The sequence below is a fragment of the Pollicipes pollicipes genome, unplaced genomic scaffold, assembly GCF_011947565.3.
Source record: "Pollicipes pollicipes isolate AB1234 unplaced genomic scaffold, Ppol_2.1 Scaffold_7262;HRSCAF=8765_pilon_pilon_pilon, whole genome shotgun sequence".
NCBI lineage: Eukaryota > Metazoa > Arthropoda > Thecostraca > Pollicipedomorpha > Pollicipedidae > Pollicipes > Pollicipes pollicipes.
In genome coordinates, this window is record NW_023597055.1 from 13,835,277 (window position 1) to 13,854,571 (window position 19,295).

Sequence of the window (19,295 nt, forward strand, 5' to 3'; positions counted from 1 at the left end):
CAGAGCTGACTGAGACAGTTGTAGTGTGACTAAACTCAGTCGTAAGACGGTCAGTCCTCTGATGTCACGCATTTTGTGACATTGTGTCGGACGGAACGAAAGGCATCTTGAAAGATATTGTTTTCAATCAAGCCAGAACACCACCATCACTCGGTAAAAGGCATCGAAAGCAAGTGCTCAAATTTAAACATATTACAAATCGGTGTTGTATTTCTTGGAACCGGTTGAGATGCGACAAGGCGGCATCACTCCAAATAACGGCCGACACTCAAACAATGGTCGTACATAATCGTTGAAGACACGAACTAAAGCCTCATCATTGAACCACGCTTGATGTGAGCACGGCGGTATTTTTACGCTTCGGACGAGAAAGCTCAGCGTCCTGCTGCTTTCGGGACTCACGTCTATTTGTTACGCAAAGGTGAGAATGGTTTCCAAGGGGCGCGAAATCGCGAACTGGTCGGCAGCTATTTAAAAGTAGGCCACCTTGTGCTTGGCAGTAGAATGACGGTGGTGGGCGGACAGCAAATACGAAGATGTTGCGCCTAGCTGGGTGCATTGTCAGTATCCAATCTTTCGATCATTGATAGAGTCAATCTTAGTCCTCTTGACTTGCGAAAAAAGCTGCATTTTTATATTTTCTTTGATATATTTCTGCTTCATAACAGTACACAATGCAGTCACTTATGACATGATTATAAGTGATTACAATACAATATCGGTCAGAAAGCAGGCGGATTTCAATATGAGATTACTATGTCGGTCAGAAAGCAGGCGAGCAGCCAGGTCCTGGGGTTCCGCCTTGTGAAACACTAAATGTGTGATCTGTGGGTACTGTCTTCTGAGACACGAGACACGTCATATTTGGGTGCTGCCTTCTGAGACACCAAGTATGTGCTCGGTGGATGCAGCGGTCTGAGACACAGCATATGTGATCTGTGGACTCTACCTTCTGAGACGCCAGATATGTGATCTGTTGGTACTGCCTTTTGAGACACCAGATCTGTGCTCAATAAATGCGGTCTTCTGGGGCACCAGGTCTGTGATCTGTGGGTGTTGCCATCTGAAATACAGGATTTATGATCTGCGAGTGCTGCGTTCTGGGACAACAGCTACGTCATCTGTGCGTGCTGCCTTCTGAGACATCAGATATGTGGTCTTCATACGGTGCAGCCTTCTGAGGCGCCGCCTATGTGCTCTGTGGCGGCTGCATTCTCGAACACCGGATTTGTGATCGAAGGGCTCTGCCTTCTGAGAAACTAGACGTGTGCTCTGTTGGTGCTGCCTCTGCGGGTGCCAATGAGAGTCAGTCTCACTGGGTTGTCATGTGCGTGTTGAGTCAGATCAGATCAGTCAGAGTGAGGCAGATCAAATAGCGGCCAACAACCGACGACTCAGAAGACAGCATTCACAGAACACGATCGGTGTCTCAGAAGGCAGCACCCATAGCTCACATATCTAGTGTTTCAGAGGGTAGCACCCACGGGATCAGGTTTTTGCTCCAGTTCGATAAGGAAGTTTTTGATGGCCACGTATTTAACATGGCTTACCGGCGCCATGGCTTAGTTGGTTAAAGCGCCTGTCTAGTAAACAGGAGATCCCGAATTCGAATCTCGGTGGTGCCTGTTTTCGACAGACAGCGATAGCAAAGATAATCAATTTGACACTATCAACGCGTCTCAAGCTGTATGATATGTGGTTGTTGTTACTGAGTGCGGAAACGGTGATTTCGAAATGTGCAGTGCTATTTTATCCTGTTTCCATGATTATACTGTACGCATCACTAAGCCCGTCGATTTTCACCGATTCATTATTAGTGTTATCGTATAACATTTAAACGAGGCACCACCGAGATTCGAACTCGGGATCTCCTGTTTACTAGACAGGCGCTTTAACCAACTAAGCCATGGCGCCGGCTGTCGTCCTCTAAACACGTGAACACGAAAAAAAGTCATCTAGTAGCAGCCCGTGGACGCTGCCTTCTGAACTACCGAATAAGTGAATGGATAAAACTGGTTATACATACGCATTACACAATCACACATGTACCCACATCCAGGCACATGGCTCATTAAAGAAGCGCTTCACGAGTACCTGAAACGTAAACAATTTGAAGTTGAACGAAAATTTGACTGGGGAAGGGTTGATGGAGCCTGCAGGAGAAAATGATCGCAGAGGTGGGACACGTGCAAAATCCAATTTTGACAGAGCTGACTGTGGCAGTTGTGGTGTGACCAAACTCAATCGTAAGGCAGATCCAGTCAGTCCTCCGATGTCACGCATTCTGTAACATTTTGTCGGACGGAACGAAAGGCATCTTGAAAGACGTTGCTTTCAATCAAGCCAGAACACCACCATTACTCGGTGAAAGGCATCGACAGCAAGTTTGCGCTTTGGACGAGAAAGTCCAGCGTCCTGTTGCTTTCGAGACTCACGTCTATTTGTTACGCAAAGGTGAGAATGGTATCCAGGAGGCGCGAAATCGCGAATTGGTCGGCAGCTGTTTAAAAGAAGGCCGCCTTGTGCTGGGCAGTAGCATGACGGTGGTGGACGGACAGCAAATACGATGATGTTGCACCTAGCTGGGTTCATTGTCAGTCCCCAGACTTTCGATCATTGATAGAGTCAATCTTAGTCCTCTTGACTTGCGAAAAAAGCTGCATTTTTATCTTTTCTTTGATATATTTCTGCTTCATAACAGTACACAATGCAGTCACTTATGACATGGTTATAAGTGATTACAATACAATATCGGTCAGAAAGCAGGCGGATTTCAATATGAGATTACTATGTCGGTCAGAAAGCAGGCGAGCAGCCAGGTCCTGGGATTCCGCCTTGTGAAACACTATATGTGTGATCTGTGGGTACTGTCTTCTGAGACACGAGACACGTCATATTTGGGTGCTGCCTTCTGAGACACCAAGTATGTGCTCGGTGGATGCAGCGGTCTGAGACACAGCATATGTGATCTGTGGGCTCTACCTTCTGCGACGCCAGATATGTGATCTGTTGGTACTGCCTTTTGAGACACCAGATCTGTGCTCAATAAATGCGGTCTTCTGGGGCACGAGATCTGTGATCTGTGGGTGCTGCCACCTGAAATACAAGATTTATGATCTGCGGGTGCTGCGTTCTGAGACAACAGCTACGTCATCTGTGCGTGCTGCCTTCTGAGACATCAGATATGTGGTCTTCATACGGTGCAGCCTTCTGAGGCGCCGCCTATGTGCTCTATGGCGGCTGCATTCTCGGACACCGGATTTGTGATCTAAGGGCTCTCTCTGCCTTCTGAGAAACTAGACGTGTGCTCTGTTGGTGCTGTCTCTGTGGGTGCCAATGAGAGTCAGTCTTACTGGGCTGTCATGTGCGTGTTGAGCCAGATCAGATCAGTCAGAGTGAGGCAGATCAAATAGCAGCTAACAACCGACGACTCAGAAGACAGCATTCACAGAACACGATTGGTGTCTCAGAAGGCAGCACCCATAGCTCACATATCTAGTGTTTCAGAGGGTAGTACCCACGATATCAGGTTTTTTGTTCCAGTTCGATCAGGAATTTTTTTGATGGCCACGTATGTGACATGGGTAGCCGGCGCCATGGCTTAGTTGGTTAAAGCGCCTGTCTAGTAAACAGGAGATCCCGAGTTCGAATCTCGGTGGTGCCTGTTTTCGACAGACAGCGATAGCAAAGATAATCGATTTGACACTATCAACGCGTCTCAAGCTGTATGATATGTGGTTGTTGCTACTGAGTGCGGAAACGGTGATTTCGAAATGTGGAGTGCTATTTTATCCTGTTTCCATGATTATACTGTACGCATCACTAAGCCCGTCGATTTTCACCGATTCATTATTAGTGTTATCGTATAACATTTAAACGAGGCACCACCGAGATTCGAACTCGGGATCTCCTGTTTACTAGACAGGCGCTTTAACCAACTAAGCCATGGCGCCGGCTGTCGTCCTCTAAACACGTGAACACGAAAAAAGTGATCTAGTAGCAGCCCGTGGACGCTGCCTTCTGAACTACCGAATAAGTGAATGGATAAAACTGGTTATACATACGCATTACACAATCACACATGTACCCACATCCAGGCACATGGCTCATTAAAGAAGCGCTTCACGAGTACCTGAAACGTAAACAATTTGAAGTTGAACGAAAATTTGACTGGGGAAGGGTTGGTGGAGCCTGCAGGAGAAAACGATCGCAGGGGTGGGACACGTGCAAAATCCAATTTTGACAGAGCTGACTGTGGCAGTTGTGGTGTGACCAAACTCAAACGTAAGGCAGATCCAGTCAGTCCTCCGATGTCACGCATTCTGTAACATTTTGTCGGACGGAACGAAAGGCATCTTGAAAGACGTTGCTTTCAATCAAGCCAGAACACCACCATTACTCGGTGAAAGGCATCGACAGTAAGTTTGCGCTTTGGACGAGAAAGTCCAGCGTCCTGTTGCTTTCGAGACTCACGTCTATGTGTTACGCAAAGGTGAGAATGGTATCCAGAAGACGCGAAATCGCGAATTGGTCGGCAGCTGTTTAAAAGTAGACCACCTTGTGCTTGGCAGTAGCATGACGGTGGTGGACCGACAGCAAATACGATGATGTTGCACCTAGCTGGGTTCATTGTCAGTCCCCAGACTTTCGATCATTGACAGAGTCAATCTTAGTCCTCTTGACTTGCGAAAAAAGCTGCATTTTTATCTTTTCTTTGATATATTTCTGCTTCATAACAGAACACAATGCAGTCACTTATGACATGATTATAAGTGATTACAATACAATATCGGTCAGAAAGCAGGCGGATTTCAATATGAGATTACTATGTCGGTCAGAAAGCAGGCGAGCAGCCAGGTCCTGGGATTCCGCCTTGTGAAACACTAAATGTGTGATCTGTGGGTACTGTCTTCTGAGACACGAGATACGTCATATTTGGGTGCTGCCTTCTGAGACACGAGACACGTCATATTTGGGTGCTGCCTTCTGAGACACGAGACACGTCATATTTGGGTGCTGCCTTCTGAGACACAAAGTATGTGCTCGGTGGATGCAGCGGTCTGGGACACAACATATGTGATCTGTGGACTCTACCTTCTGCGACGCCAGATATGTGATCTGTTGGTACTGCCTTTTGAGACACCAGATCTGTGCTTAATAAATGCGGTCTTCTGGGACACGAGATCTGTGATCTGTGGGTGTTGCCATCTAAAATACAGGATTTATGATCTGCGGGTGCTGCGTTCTGAGATAACAGCTACGTGATCTGTGCGTGCTGCCTTCTGAGACATCAGATATGTGGTCTTCATACGGTGCAGCCTTCTGAGGCGCCGCCCATGTGCTCTGTGGCGGCTGCATTCTCGGACACCGGATTTGTGATCTAAGGGCTCTGCCTTCTGAGACACTAGATATGTGCCCTGTTGGTGCTGCCTCTGTGGGTGCCAATGAGAGTCAGTCTCACTGGGTTGCCATGTGCGTGTTGAGTCAGATCAGGTCAGTCAGAGTGAGGCAGATCAAATAGCAGCCAACAACCGACGACTCAGAAGACAGCATTCACAGAACACGATTGGTGTCTCAGAAGGCAGCACCCATAGCTCACAGATCTAGTGTTTCAGAGGGCAGCACCCACGGGATCAGGTTTTTGCTCCAGTTCGAAAAGGAATTTTTTGATGGCCACGTATTTAACATGGCTTGCCGGCGCCATGGCTTAGTTGGTTAAAGCGCCTGTCTAGTAAACAGGAGATCTCGAGTTCGGATCTCGGTGGTGCCTGTTTTCGACAGACAGCGATAGCAAAGATAATCAATTTGACACTATCAACGCGTCTCAAGCTGTATGATATGTGGTTGTTGTTACTGAGTGCGGAAACGGTGATTTCGAAATGTGCAGTGCTATTTTATCCTGTTTCCATGATTATACTGTACGCGTCACTAAGCCCGTCGATTTTCACCGATTCATTATTAGTGTTATCGTATAACATTTAAACGAGGCACCACCGAGATTCGAACTCGGGATCTCCTGTTTACTAGACAGGCGCTTTAACCAACTAAGCCATGGCGCCGGCTGTCGTCCTCTAAACACGTAAACACGAAAAAAGTCATCTAGTAGCAGCCCGTGGACGCTGCCTTCTGAACTACCGAATAAGTGAATGGATAAAACTGGTTATACATACACATTACACAATCACACATGTACCCACATCCAGGCACATGGCTCATAAAAGAAGCGCTTCACGAGTACCTGAAACGTAAACAATTTGAAGTTGAACGAAAATTTGACTGGGGAAGGGTTGATGGAGCCTGCAGGAGAAAATGATCGCAGAGGTGGGACACGTGCAAAATCCAATTTTGACAGAGCTGACTGTGGCAGGTGTGGTGTGACTAAACTCAATCGCAAGACAGATCCAGTCAGTCCTCCGATGTCACGCATTCTGTAACATTTTGTCGGACGGAACGAAAGGCATCTTGAAAGACGTTGCTTTCAATCAAGCCAGAACACCACCATTACTCGGTGAAAGGCATCGAAAGCAAGTTTGCGCTTTGGACGAGAAAGTCCAGCGTCCTGTTGCTTTCGAGACTCACGTCTATTTGTTACGCAAAGGTGAGAATGGTATCCAGGAGACGCGAAATCGCGAATTGGTCGGCAGCTGTTTAAAAATAGACCACCTTGTGCTTGGCAGTAGCATGACGGTGGTGGACCGACAGCAAATACGATGATGTTGCACCTAGCTGGGTTCATTGTCAGTCCCCAGACTTTCGATCATTGATAGAGTCAATCTTAGTCCTCTTGACTTGCGAAAAAAGCTACATTTTTATCTTTTCTTTGATGTATTTCTGCTTCATAACAGTACACAATGCAGTCACTTATGACATGATTATAAGTGATTACAATACAATATCGGTCAGAAAGCAGGCGGATTTCAATATGAGATTACTTTGTCGGTCAGAAAGCAGGCGAGCAGCCAGGCCCTGGGGTTTTGGCTTGTGAAGCACTTAATGCATGATCTGTGGGTACTGTCTTCTGAGACACGAGACACGTCATATTTGGGTGCTGTCTTCTGAGACACGAGACACGTCATATTTGGGTGCTGTCTTCTGAGACACGAGACACGTCATATTTGGGTGCTGCCTTCTGAGACACGAGACACGTCATATTTGGGTGCTGTCTTCTGAGACACGAGACACGTCATATTTGGGTGCTGCCTTCTGAGACACGAGACACGTCATATTTGGGTGCTGTCTTCTGAGACACGAGACACGTCATATTTGGGTGCTGCCTTCTGAGACACGAGATACGTCATATTTGGGTGCTGTCTTCTGAGACACGAGACACGTCATATTTGGGTGCTGTCTTCTGAGACACGAGACACGTCATATTTGGGTGCTGTCTTCTGAGACACGAGACACGTCATATTTGGGTGCTGCCTTCTGAGACACGAGACACGTCATATTTGGGTGCTGCCTTCTGAGACACGAGATACGTCATATTTGGGTGCTGTCTTCTGAGACACGAGACACGTCATATTTGGGTGCTGCCTTCTGAGACACGAGACACGTCATATTTGGGTGCTGCCTTCTGAGACACAAGACACGTCATATTTGGGTGCTGTCTTCTGAGACACGAGACACGTCATAGTTGGGTGCTGTCTTCTGAGACACGAGACACGTCATATTTGGGTGCTGCCTTCTGAGACACGAGATACGTCATATTTGGGTGCTGCCTTCTGAGACACGAGACACGTCATATTTGGGTGCTGTCTTCTGAGACACGAGACACGTCATATTTGGGTGCTGTCTTCTGAGACACGAGATACGTCATATTTGGGTACTGCCTTCTGAGACAAGAGATACGTCATATTTGGGTGCTGCCTTCTGAGACACGAGACACGTCATATTTGGGTGCTGTCTTCTGAGACACGAGATACGTCATATTTGGGTGCTGCCTTCTGAGACACGAGACACGTCATATTTGGGTGCTGTCTTCTGAGACACGAGATACGTCATATTTGGGTGCTGCCTTCTGAGACACGAGATACGTCATATTTGGGTGTTGCCTTCTGAGACACGAGATACGTCACATTTGGGTGCTGCCTTCTGAGACACGAGACACGTCATATTTGGGTGCTGCCTTCTGAGACACCAAGTATGTGCTCGGCGGATGCAGCGGTCTGAGACACAGCATATGTGATCTGTGGACTCTACCTTCTGAGACGCCAGATATGTGATCTGTTGGTACTTCTTTTGAGACACCAGATCTGTGCTCAATAAATGCGGTCTTCTGGGGCACGAGATCTGTGATCTGTGGGTGTTGCCATCTGAAATACAAGATTTGCGATCTGCGAGTGCTGCGTTCTGAGACAACAGCTACGTGATCTGTGCGTGCTGCCTTCTGAGACATCAGATATGTGGTCTTTATACGGTGCAGCCTTCTGAGGCGCCGCCTATGTGCTCTGTGGCGGCTGCATTCTCGGACACCGGATTTGTGATCTAAGGGTTCTGCCTTCTGAGAAACTAGACGTGTGCTCTGTTGGTGCTGCCTCTGCGGGTGCTTACGATGAGAGTGAATCTTACTGGGCTGTCATGTGCGTGTTGAGTCAGATCAGATCAGTCAGAGTGAGGCAGATCAAATAGCAGCCAACAACCGACGACTCAGAAGCCAGCACTCACAGAACACGATTGGTGTCTCAGAAGGCAGCGCCCATAGCTCACAGATCTAGTGTTTCAGGCAGCACCCACGGGATACCAGTTCGACCAGGAATTTTTTGATGGCCACGTATTTTACACGGGTAGCCGGCGCCATGGCTTAGTTGGTTAAAGCGCCTGTCTAGTAAACAGGAGATCCCGAGTTCGAATCTCGGCGGTGCCTGTTTTAAATAGACAGCGATGACAGAGATAATCAATTTATCGCTATCAACGCGTCTCATGCTGTTTGTGATGTGGTTGTGGTTACTGAATTCGAAAACGGTTACTTCGAAATGTTTAATGCTATTTTATCCGGTTTCCACGATTATAATGTACGCCTCACTCAGCCCGTCGATTTTGACAGATTCATTATAAGTGTTATCGTATAACATTTAAACGAGGCACCACCGAGATTCGAACTCGGGATCTCCTGTTTACTAGACAGGCGCTTTAACCAACTAAGCCATGGCGCCGGATGCGAAATCATAAACACCTGACCTAGGAAAAAATTGTTTATATCAGTGCCAATCTGTGTGCGCTGCGTTCTATAGACAACAGACATATGCTCTCGGAGTGCCGCCTGTTCATGTACCAGATATGTCATCTGTGGAGGTGCCTTTTAAGACCATCGCCAAACCGTCGCCAATAGCAACCGATGTAGCTGTCAACAACAAAAAAAAACTTAAAGGGAATATCCCACCCTTTTTGTGCTTGTCAGCTATAGTCAGATCAGACGCGTACGGTATGATCAGAAATATCGCTTTTCCTGGAATGCTTCTGAACAGTTAAGAATTTGTATTTTAAGAGACCGATGGTGCGGGAAAATATCATTTAACTCCCTGCTCACCACTCTGAAAGCAACACGTTCAATTTCCCATGCTCTTTCCGGCGTGTGTTTTTGGCAATGTCTGTAGCACAACAATGTGTCAAAATGTTAGCGCATGAGATGCTTTGAAAACTATAATATTATATGATGACACAAATAATCAATTTGTCAAAATCGACAGAGTGAGGTGAGATGATTCACCCTATCATGGAAACCGAATGTATTAGCGGGCAATGTGCTGCGTTTTCGAAATCAACAACCACAACTACATCTAGAACACCACAAGACGCGTCAAGTAAAGAGGCAGAACTTGTGTGGGCCAGCTGGGAATCCTAAGTTTGTTAATGGCGAGGTTAGGTGCAGTTTTGCCGAATTATATAGCTCAAGTATTGATATTGCGGATTGAACAATCGCTCGTCTTGTCATCCCGTCTGTTGCGTTGATATGCACGCAATGTTTCGGTCAGGTAATAACGTGTTAATAAATCCTGGAAAGGACGGGATGATATTCTATTTTCATCCATGCACGAGGAGAAGCCCAAATGTCCTCCTCGGAGTTGCAGGAACTCCAGCAGGAGCTTCTGAATATGAGTCCAGCGTGCTGTAATTTAGGAAATCGGGAAGAACATACATGTATACCGGATTAAATTGCAGCAATTCGAGGGATATAATTCAGGTTATGACATGCACATGGCTGCCAGAGCTGAGAGCTGAACACCATCCAGTCCTTCTCAGGACTCAGTGATATCTAATGACGGTCAGAGAATTAGGTGAAGCAATCCACATTCGTAAAGGCTTCTGAGCTGAAATAGCCATCTTGAAGATATTTCGGTGCAGTTTGCAGCCGTGTCCTTCTTCAGCCATTCTAGTTTCTGAGCTACACGCCCGCGAAGTTGTGGAGTATTTCGTGCAGACTTTTTGAAGTTCATCCAGCCATCCATGACGTCATAATAACGTCATTCAAGCCCTGCCATTCCATTGGCCACGCGGCGATCAAGGCCAAGAAAAGTAGCATTGTCGAGTCATTACAATGCAAGTGGCGTTTGCGAGCGCCATTTCAGATCCAACGGCCATCAACTGGCGCTAAATGAGTTTTGTGCGAAGTACGATGACGCAATCAAACAAAGACGTATTGAGGAGCATATTTGCTAAGCAAAGAAATTGTGGTGTTTAGAGGAGCTTTTTCACTACGTCGGATAGCACCTTTTCAAGTCAAAATCAATATCGAAGCAGAAATTCGACAGGAAATGCTGTCAAACACCCACAACAATGAGATGTAGGTGTCATGTACAAACTCAGCTTCCATCGCAACCTATTTCATAAGTGGTGGCGAAGAACGCCGCAAAACTAAGTTTGGTGCACAACGAAGCACAAAAAGCAGAAAAGCATGAAAAATCGTGCTAGCGTACCCTGTAATATGTCATTGGCTTTCCTGAAAGACAATGCCGATGTTGGGACTGCTGCGATCGCTCACACCAGGGTGACCGCTGGCCACGGCGTCACGTGACTGCTGGTCACGGCAGCGAAGAAGGCGGCACGCACAAACAGCACGACAACCTGCGGCGGAAGGGGGTCACCACAGACTGCTGGCAGCGTGTCGAGCTTCAGACTCGGAGACTGGGGTCGTATCCCACGTGTGGCGTGTTTCACCCACCGCAACAGCCGCGGGGAGCCTTCGACGCCAGTGGCATGCAGCAGTTGGAGGCGCCGACACATAGTCCATGCCGGGCTCAAGTTAACCCCGACCCCCCCCCCCCCCAACCATCCCCGGTCGATTTAAAAATCTCGTAGGCTGAGTTGGCGTTTTAAGTGGCATCAAATCACTTTTGGCACATTTTAGTTTAACAATGATGTCAATGTCGGACTTAAGGCGCAAAACAAAGAGGTAAAACAGACTAATGTCGAATATTTGGTGGATGTGGGCAGCCCGATATCCAGAAGATGATTCAAGGGCCTAAGTATAACGCACATGAACTGGTTTTCGTGTCATCAGCAGATGATTTCGTGTCCCAGAATATGATTCAAGGGCCTGAGTATAACGCACATAAACTGGTTTTCGTGACACCAGCGGATGATTTCGTGTCCCAGAAGATGATTCAAGGACCTAAGTATAACGTACATAAACTGGTTTTCGTGTCACCAGCCGATGCAAGGAGGAATAAGGGAGTATTCACGCCTTGCGTGCTGGTTGCGCGACAGAAATTTTCACGGTTTGAATTGAACTTAGGTTTTTGGAGGGGCACTCCGCTCCGAAATGTCACCTTTAACAGCTCGAAATACGCCGGTAAAAACATGGCATATTCATTGGAAACGAACACAGGGTTGGAGATAAGCTCTGAAAATTGCTTCCTTGATTGACAAAATAGGGCGTCAAAACTACTCTTCTGATGTTATAAGGAAACATCAGGGGTGGTACGACAGTTACAAAAATATTCATATAGGATAGAGTCAACTATGAAAGCCTATTTTAATTGTTTCCAGCTCTAGTTATGAAGTGCATTCTATCGCGCATTCCTCCTTGCATGAGTCCAATGATAGCACCTTGTATTAAAAAGCAGCGCAGTATATAGTGTGTTGCAAAGAACACCAAGTAAATTTGAGAATTTGTTTCCTCCGAGAACATTTTACTCTAAATAAATGCTCGCGCATAAGGAGAATGTCTTGGGATATTCCTCAAACCTCATACACGCACATATTTATAAGGTGTGATAACCATTAATATTAATTACATGATTAGTGGACCGGTCCAAACATATGAAACCTGCCGTCAATCCTCTCGGAAGAGCAGACAAAAACGGAAGCGGCCGCCTTGGCGTGAGGTGATCCATCAGCCCGACACGCACGTCAGCTGACCCTCGATCTGCGGCTGCCGGATCACAGCGGGCGATCGGCTGCCCACGTCAGCTGCGCCAGGATCGTCCATTACCGGGCGGTGCGCATCGATTGTCGCAGCGCGGCAATTACCGGTGTCACTGGCACCGGAAGTGGCGGAAATCGGCGTGATCAGGACCCGTCTCCGTGTCCCCACACCGCAACCTCCCCCCCCCCCCCCCCTCCCTCCCCTCCCTATCCGATCAGGACTCTCCGTGCCTCCTACTCCCGGAGCCCACCCCCCCCCCCTCCCCTCTCGGATAACTATCTAATCGTCTTGGATGATGGTACACCGCAGCCTACCGTTAGGAGACGCATCACTGCACAGTTTGCCGGCAATACAGGTGGCAGCGTCATGTGTGATTGAGAAGCGAACGGCGCAAGGCCTTTGTAGTAATGCACCCCCACCTCAGCTGGGACAAGCCGCATTGTTGCACTGGATGGGCGGATGTCTTTGACGGATGTACTTATTCGCATGTTTTGTACGTCGGGCAGCCGACTAAAATACATAGGGTCTAAATTGCAACCCAATTGCAACAATGGATACGTTTCTGCATTGCTGCGTTTTGCGTTCGTTTTCATTCAGGTGGTTCCGGCCTGTTGCATGGTGCAATGAGCAACTCAACACAACGCCATCAGTGGTACCGCTATACCGCTCTAGCACCCGCAGGCCCAAACATCGCGTCTGCCCCGAAACACCCCCACATCGGCTGTCCTTGCGCTGTTCGCTGAGCGCCCTCCCCGAGAGCTAATCGCACGCGTCGTCCCGCACCTCCGGCTAATTGGCGTGGGACGAGGCGGCGCGGCGACGGCCGCTTCCGGGCGAGGGGCCTCGTTTTTGTCGGCCGCCGAGGAGCGAGGGAGGACGCCAGGTGCAGGGCGGTGCTGGCGAGGCCAGGGCCGCCCAGGAGGCGCCGGAGGTCGGGTGGCGTGACATCGAGGAGCTCGTGGCCGACTGGATGGGACGCCTGAGAAGGCGGAGCGTCACTCCACTTGTTCGAAACGCGGCAGACGAGATGCTACAGGTGACGTTCGGAGGCACCGCTTGTAGTGGCGACGGTGAACAGCTGTCTCGAGGTCAAGATATGTGGGATTGAAGCCTGTTCTCAGCAAAAGACCCACATCAGTTGTTTCATTTTGCTCTGCCTGGCGTGCCTCATGTTGGCGTGTTTTGATCGTGGTTAGAAGGGCACCTGCCCTATACACGAGCTTGCACATTATTATTTATGTGTGTAGGTAATTTAATTTTAGGAGGGTGAAATACCCGTGAAACCTGCAAAACCCACCTACCTACCCACTTATCCGTGAAATAAAAGATCGTATGCCTCTTCATTTCGTAGATGGTTGAGTCCTATCCACCTGAAAAATGCATTTGTTTGCGGCTGGCCGCCTCTTTCCACGCAGGACATTTACGCACAGTTTGCTCAAGTGTGGGCTGTATAGGGTATAACGAGCAAAAGCGCTGGTGGCGACACGGAGCTGCCGCGCGGCGTTCTTGTCACTTATAATGCAGTAAACCGAAACCGTCACCACACTGGCCCCAGTTTAACCACTTTGTATTCACTGCTTATGCGGAGCCGTAAGTCTTAAATCCGACATGAGGCATGGCTTCCAGTCCCCAGAAACAGGAACGTATTCGTGTCACGGTTACCCGATGTGCTCATACGAAACATGGCTGTTTGTTCCAGTGTCTAGCGAATTTCTGCAAAGTGGGCCCATGATAGCCAATGCGTAAATTTCATGTTCCGGGATGGAAAATTGTAGCCTCGTCCTGCACGGATAAAACCATTTATTTTTTCCCACCTAAGAATATTTTGGTCCCTATAACAACATTCACTGTACCATTTATTTCTGGAAGAAATGATTCCTGATGTTGTGCCGGTCAAGCCTTGATCTGAATGTCCATTCATCTTGATTTTCAAGCACGACCTAATTCATCGCAATAGCATCAAGGTTCTCGCTTGCGACCCCAATGGAGCCTGCAGGAAGCCCGAGCACGGGTCACGTGATACGGTGCTCGGAGTAATTATCCCGGCCGGGCCCCCAGCCTCCAAGCCGGCGTCTTGAGCTATCCGGTGACTGATTAAGGCGGTAGCCGGTTTACCTCAAGTGACTTATATTAAGCACAGGATAGCAGCGTGATACGTGGAGTACAGCACACGAAGCAATTACCAGATACGGTGCTGCAGACGGGTTTCTTGGAAGCCAGAGAGTGACGGCGCTGTTTTCGTGCGGGATCAATGCCTTTTCAATTAGCGCTGTCACTTAAACCATAAAATATAATGATTTTGTACGCATAATGCAAAAAAGCCTGCATTGTATTAATTGTGAATGGTGTGATTGCGTTGCTAGTCAGGAGCAGCCCTCCACCCGTCCAATGTCAGCGAGAAGCCGAAGTGCAGCGGGCATGTCTTCAGCCTTTGACTTCTTGACCAAGACGTATACCAAACTCGAGGACTGCTGCACCTACCGCTTGTCTTGATACAAATCACCGCCGAAAAACAGAATTTCGTATTCATGTTGTTAAGATCGCTAGCGTGGAGGAATGACGCCAAACAAAGCGCGCAAGCAGTCATGTTGTAGCAGACCACGTGCAGTGTTTCCAAGGCACCACCATTGCCTATAAGTTAGATTCCAACGACGCAGCCTGACCCATAACAACGGGCAATAAATGGCTTTAGACGTCACGTCCGCCTCCGGGCTATCGGAATGTGATCGGCCTGGCTGAACCAAGACACCGGCAATCAGGGCTCAAGCGTCCGGGACCTAGACTAAGCCCACGCCACACGAATCTCCTGAGTATGCCTTAAGTTTTGACTCTGAAGATCTTCTAGTTGTTCCGTGCCGCTGATCTGGTGTTTAGAAATGCGGCCCCATCCCAGAGGCTGGTGCCAGGTGTCGTAGGTGAACACTACTTGGGATCGTTTCGTACGAGAGATGGTTTTTTTGCCGGCGACGAGGGAGACCGTGATGCTCCGGAAAACCTTGGATGACCCAGTTAAGGTCAAGGTCAGGCTCAACAGTTTTCTTAATTCAGGTACTGATGCAACTGCTGCCCATTGTTGACTAGAAATATGCTTAATACATTACTAATATGATGTCATGAATGATACCGTCAATAAATCCATTGTAATGCAATGTGGAAATTTGAATGACGCTATTATGGCGTCAAAGGTGTCTGGGTGACCTTGAAATAGACTCTCCGAAATAGTCTGCTCATCTTCGCGGACGCGTAGCTCAGAAACTGGACGGCTTTTGGTCCTAAGAAGGGAAGGATTGTGAACTGCATCGAATTGTCTTCAAGATTGCCATGTCAGTTCAAAACCCGACGCAAGTGTGAGACACTTCCTTTCATAATCTGCCCGTTTTAAATCGGCCATACCGAAATCTGAACTATCATCCCCACAATACCGTTACTTCGATCCATCACTGCCACCTTATTAACTCACCTGTACAACATGTGTGCACTTGGTATGGAGCATGTGATCGTTATAATAAAACATCATATGATATCGTCATATATCATCATATAAACATCATGCAGAAATAGCTAGCCGATCAAGCTACAAAGTATGAACTAACGGGTTATGACGACCGCGATTTGTTCTCACATGCCCCCCCCCCCCCCCATGAATTATGACTTGGGCAGCGGGCGGCAATATGGGGTCCTCAGTTTGTCAGTCTCTGCAAAACTGGTGGTTAGAAGAAGTCATGGGGTTTCATTACTTTAGGTGGAGAGGTATGACAATGGTATAAGGGTAGGTGTCGGTAGCGCGGCGATTTAACTGCGCGCCTGGGAAACTAAAGGTACGGGGATCGATTCCCCGCCGTGCCCGCCTTCTTGCCAGGGTGAGAGACAGGTGACACCATATAGCCCCATCTCCCGAGAACGTTGCAAATCTACAGCTCCCGGACAACAACAGATAGGAAAACCAGAAGTCGGCCGAATAATATCCATAATCAATGATATCCATGATAATTAGATACATATATCCACAATAATAATAATATTCATAAAAATAACAAGTGATTTAATGATATCCACGATAACAAAGAGAACTGGACCCGCGCCATAAATATGATTAACATGTTGAGAAAAATAACGGCAACGGCTACAGTGATCAGTCATCAGTGTTTGTGGTCCGCTGCACAACTTGTATCAATTTGCTGTGGTCAGATTTAGATCATTTTCCTGACCTCGAACAGCCAGTGATTTAAATTTCAGCAGAAGTCTGTCACGCTTGCTGACTTTCATGTTATGTTCTTTCCGTTGAGATTTCTGCAACGAACTTCCTCAAAAACACAAGCACTCTGCCCTTTGATATGCTAAGTAAATTACTCGCCCGAACTGACTGATGGCTATTTCCATATCAAACAAAATTAGGTTCGGAGTACGGAAAAAGCATTGCTCATTTACATTAAAAATAGGCGGAAATGTCTGCAGTTCCTGTCAGGCCGGCGAGTTCCGGCTGCCGCCCCAGAATAAGCTGACATCGGAGAGAGTAGCGGAGGGACTCAGGAGCCTCGCGCTGGCCTGAAAACTGGTAACCCCGCGGGGGTCGTAGATAAGTTACTTTGTACACAATGAAACAAGTGTTCCGACGTCCATCCGTAACAAGTAATCATTCTACGAGCTTCGCGCAGTGACGGGTCTGATGATGGATGCTGGGTGGCGCCTTTGATTGCCCGTAGAGGTCTTTGGATGAGGTTTCCTTTGCGTGATGCACTCGCCTCCCATGGGGTGGTGTTTATTAAGGTCGTAGCTTTTCGATCCGTCATCTCGTCACATCTGACTCACAAGAGCTCGCGAGCTTTTGACCGGGTTGTGGCCAGACGAGGCGGACCTTTGTGCGTCCAAATTCAGGGAAGCAATATGATGCCTTTTTGCTGATATTTCGGCTTTGAGCACTTCCAGGAAATAGCGCGCTGTCAAACACAATGCAGTTATAAAAAGCGCTCGAATTTTTCCAGAATAAGCCTCAGAAACCCTATGCCATGCATGTTAACAGGCATTAATGTCGAGTCAACATGGCAGCACAGCGAGCTCTTCTGACTTAAATCCCTAGTTGGCCTGGGCTGACAGGAGGCTGACATTTTGTACAACCTGGAGGTACAGGAGGCTGACATTTTGTACAGCCTGGAGGTACAGAACGCCGACATTTTGCACAGCCTGGAGGTACAGGAGGCTGACATTTTGTACAGTCTGGAGGTACAGGAGGCTGACATTTTGTACAGCCTGGAGGTACAGGAGGCTGACATTTTGTACAGCCTGGAGGTACAGGAGGCTGACATTTTGTACAGCCTGGAGGTGCAGGAGGCTGACATTTGGGAAAAAGTTCCGGCTCTAGACTGGCCGTATCGACCTTTACTGTCAACGGCAACCCCCAAAGTGGAAGTGCTAGAGTTGCTAGTAACCGACTGACACGGTTCCTGCCAGCCGGTTTGGACCGTTTCCAACGGTCCAACTAACAGGCAGAAGCTACTTGTGGAAAAAACTGACAAAAAATGGCAAACAGGTAAATATGTAGAGCTGGATATGGGTCACATGGCGATTTTCTTCTCGGTCGCGTGTCTAACAGCATATTATCGGCGCCATGGCTTAGTTGGTTAAAGCGCCTGTCTAGTAAACAGGAGATCCCGAGTTCGAATCTCGGTGGTGCCTGCATTTAAGTCTATTTCATAAAGCAGATAGGTAAAACGCATCCATCTCAGAGCTATTCTGATAAGCTCAATTTAGCTTTGTGCGCTAATTTCGAAAGCAAACATTTGCTTGTACCACACTCGGCGTTCGTCGTAAGCTGCGTGACTAATATGTGTTAATATAACGTAAATGCATATTGAGACAAAATACGGACAGATTAAAATAGCACAGCACGGAGGAAAGTGAGCTAAAGATGCATACAAATAGCATACAGATGAATAACGATAATATCAAGATATATTAGTATATCAATATGGGCAAAGATGCGATGGATGTGATAAGATACATGATCTATGCATGCATGGATGAATGTTGATGCGTCTATATCTGCTGACCTTCAGGGCAAATGGCGATCTCCGGTAAAGCACTAAACGGATTGGATCAATCCGCGGATTGTGGATGAATCCTCTGGAAGGATTCATCCGCAATCCATGCTATTCAGGAGAACTGGAATCAGAAAATTGGATTTAAAAAATTTGGGCAGCTGATCCGGCAGCTCACCACCCGCGTGATATCAGTGGACAATTGCGCGCGTTGTTTGTAGTTTTGACGCAGCAGGTTATGTAGCGGGAAATAACGGTCGCAGTTGAGGTCGTTTCAAAATTTGGTGTGTCCGAGAAAGGTCGCACACACACGAATTACCATATACGAAGTGAGGGGGTCGTTTTATTTATTCAGAGAGCGCGCTAGGTGGCCGTCATCCTGAGCTTGTGAACTAGGTACTGCTGACGCTGTCGAGTGGTATGTGAAGACATGTTTCACTTAACCTGGAGTCTGAAATTATTAGACAATGCGCTGATGCATTTTGTGTTATTGAGACCAGAAGCGACTCTGGCGCCTGCATTGTAGTGGTGCCTGTGAATCATTGGGCAAGATACTGGTGATATTATTAATAATTTAATGAAACTTGTTTGTTTTGATGTTCATGCAACATCGCAATCCCAACAGACAACAAGCTGTTTTAAGTATCTTAGCTTCCACTGGCTTACAGCAACCTTTTGCACATGATGTCCAATGAAAATAAGCAACTAAGGAAAATTTAAGGTGTTGAAATGAACCAAACTTGCTACTGAAATTTAAAAAGTCCGCTCAGTGGAAGCAAAATGGGACGTGTGGACTTGAGAAAATATTCTGCTAAGCGGGACCGAACCGGACAGGGTTGAACAATCTGGGAAAAGCAGGTAGACTGGCGGTTGGATTTGATATGGACTAGCTGGGC

General features: G+C 47.6%; 8 non-coding genes across 8 annotated transcripts; 4 read left to right on the top strand and 4 right to left on the bottom strand.

The window, feature by feature from the left end:
* The first annotated feature begins 1,551 nt into the window (after positions 1-1,551).
* On the top strand, positions 1,552-1,625 carry TRNAT-AGU (transfer RNA threonine (anticodon AGU)). The gene has a single exon. It is a non-coding gene; the product is annotated as a tRNA-Thr (tRNA).
* A 215-nt stretch (positions 1,626-1,840) lies between these two features.
* Positions 1,841-1,914, bottom strand: TRNAT-AGU (transfer RNA threonine (anticodon AGU)). Its single transcript has one exon. It is a non-coding gene; the product is annotated as a tRNA-Thr (tRNA).
* Positions 1,915-3,590: 1,676 nt separating this feature from the next.
* On the top strand, positions 3,591-3,664 carry TRNAT-AGU (transfer RNA threonine (anticodon AGU)). The gene has a single exon. It is a non-coding gene; the product is annotated as a tRNA-Thr (tRNA).
* Positions 3,665-3,879: 215 nt separating this feature from the next.
* TRNAT-AGU (transfer RNA threonine (anticodon AGU)) lies at positions 3,880-3,953 on the bottom strand. The gene has a single exon. It is a non-coding gene; the product is annotated as a tRNA-Thr (tRNA).
* Positions 3,954-5,985: 2,032 nt separating this feature from the next.
* TRNAT-AGU (transfer RNA threonine (anticodon AGU)) lies at positions 5,986-6,059 on the bottom strand. Its single transcript has one exon. It is a non-coding gene; the product is annotated as a tRNA-Thr (tRNA).
* Positions 6,060-8,789: 2,730 nt separating this feature from the next.
* On the top strand, positions 8,790-8,863 carry TRNAT-AGU (transfer RNA threonine (anticodon AGU)). Its single transcript has one exon. It is a non-coding gene; the product is annotated as a tRNA-Thr (tRNA).
* A 215-nt stretch (positions 8,864-9,078) lies between these two features.
* On the bottom strand, positions 9,079-9,152 carry TRNAT-AGU (transfer RNA threonine (anticodon AGU)). The gene has a single exon. It is a non-coding gene; the product is annotated as a tRNA-Thr (tRNA).
* Positions 9,153-17,963: 8,811 nt separating this feature from the next.
* On the top strand, positions 17,964-18,037 carry TRNAT-AGU (transfer RNA threonine (anticodon AGU)). The gene has a single exon. It is a non-coding gene; the product is annotated as a tRNA-Thr (tRNA).
* The last annotated feature ends 1,258 nt before the right edge of the window (positions 18,038-19,295 follow it).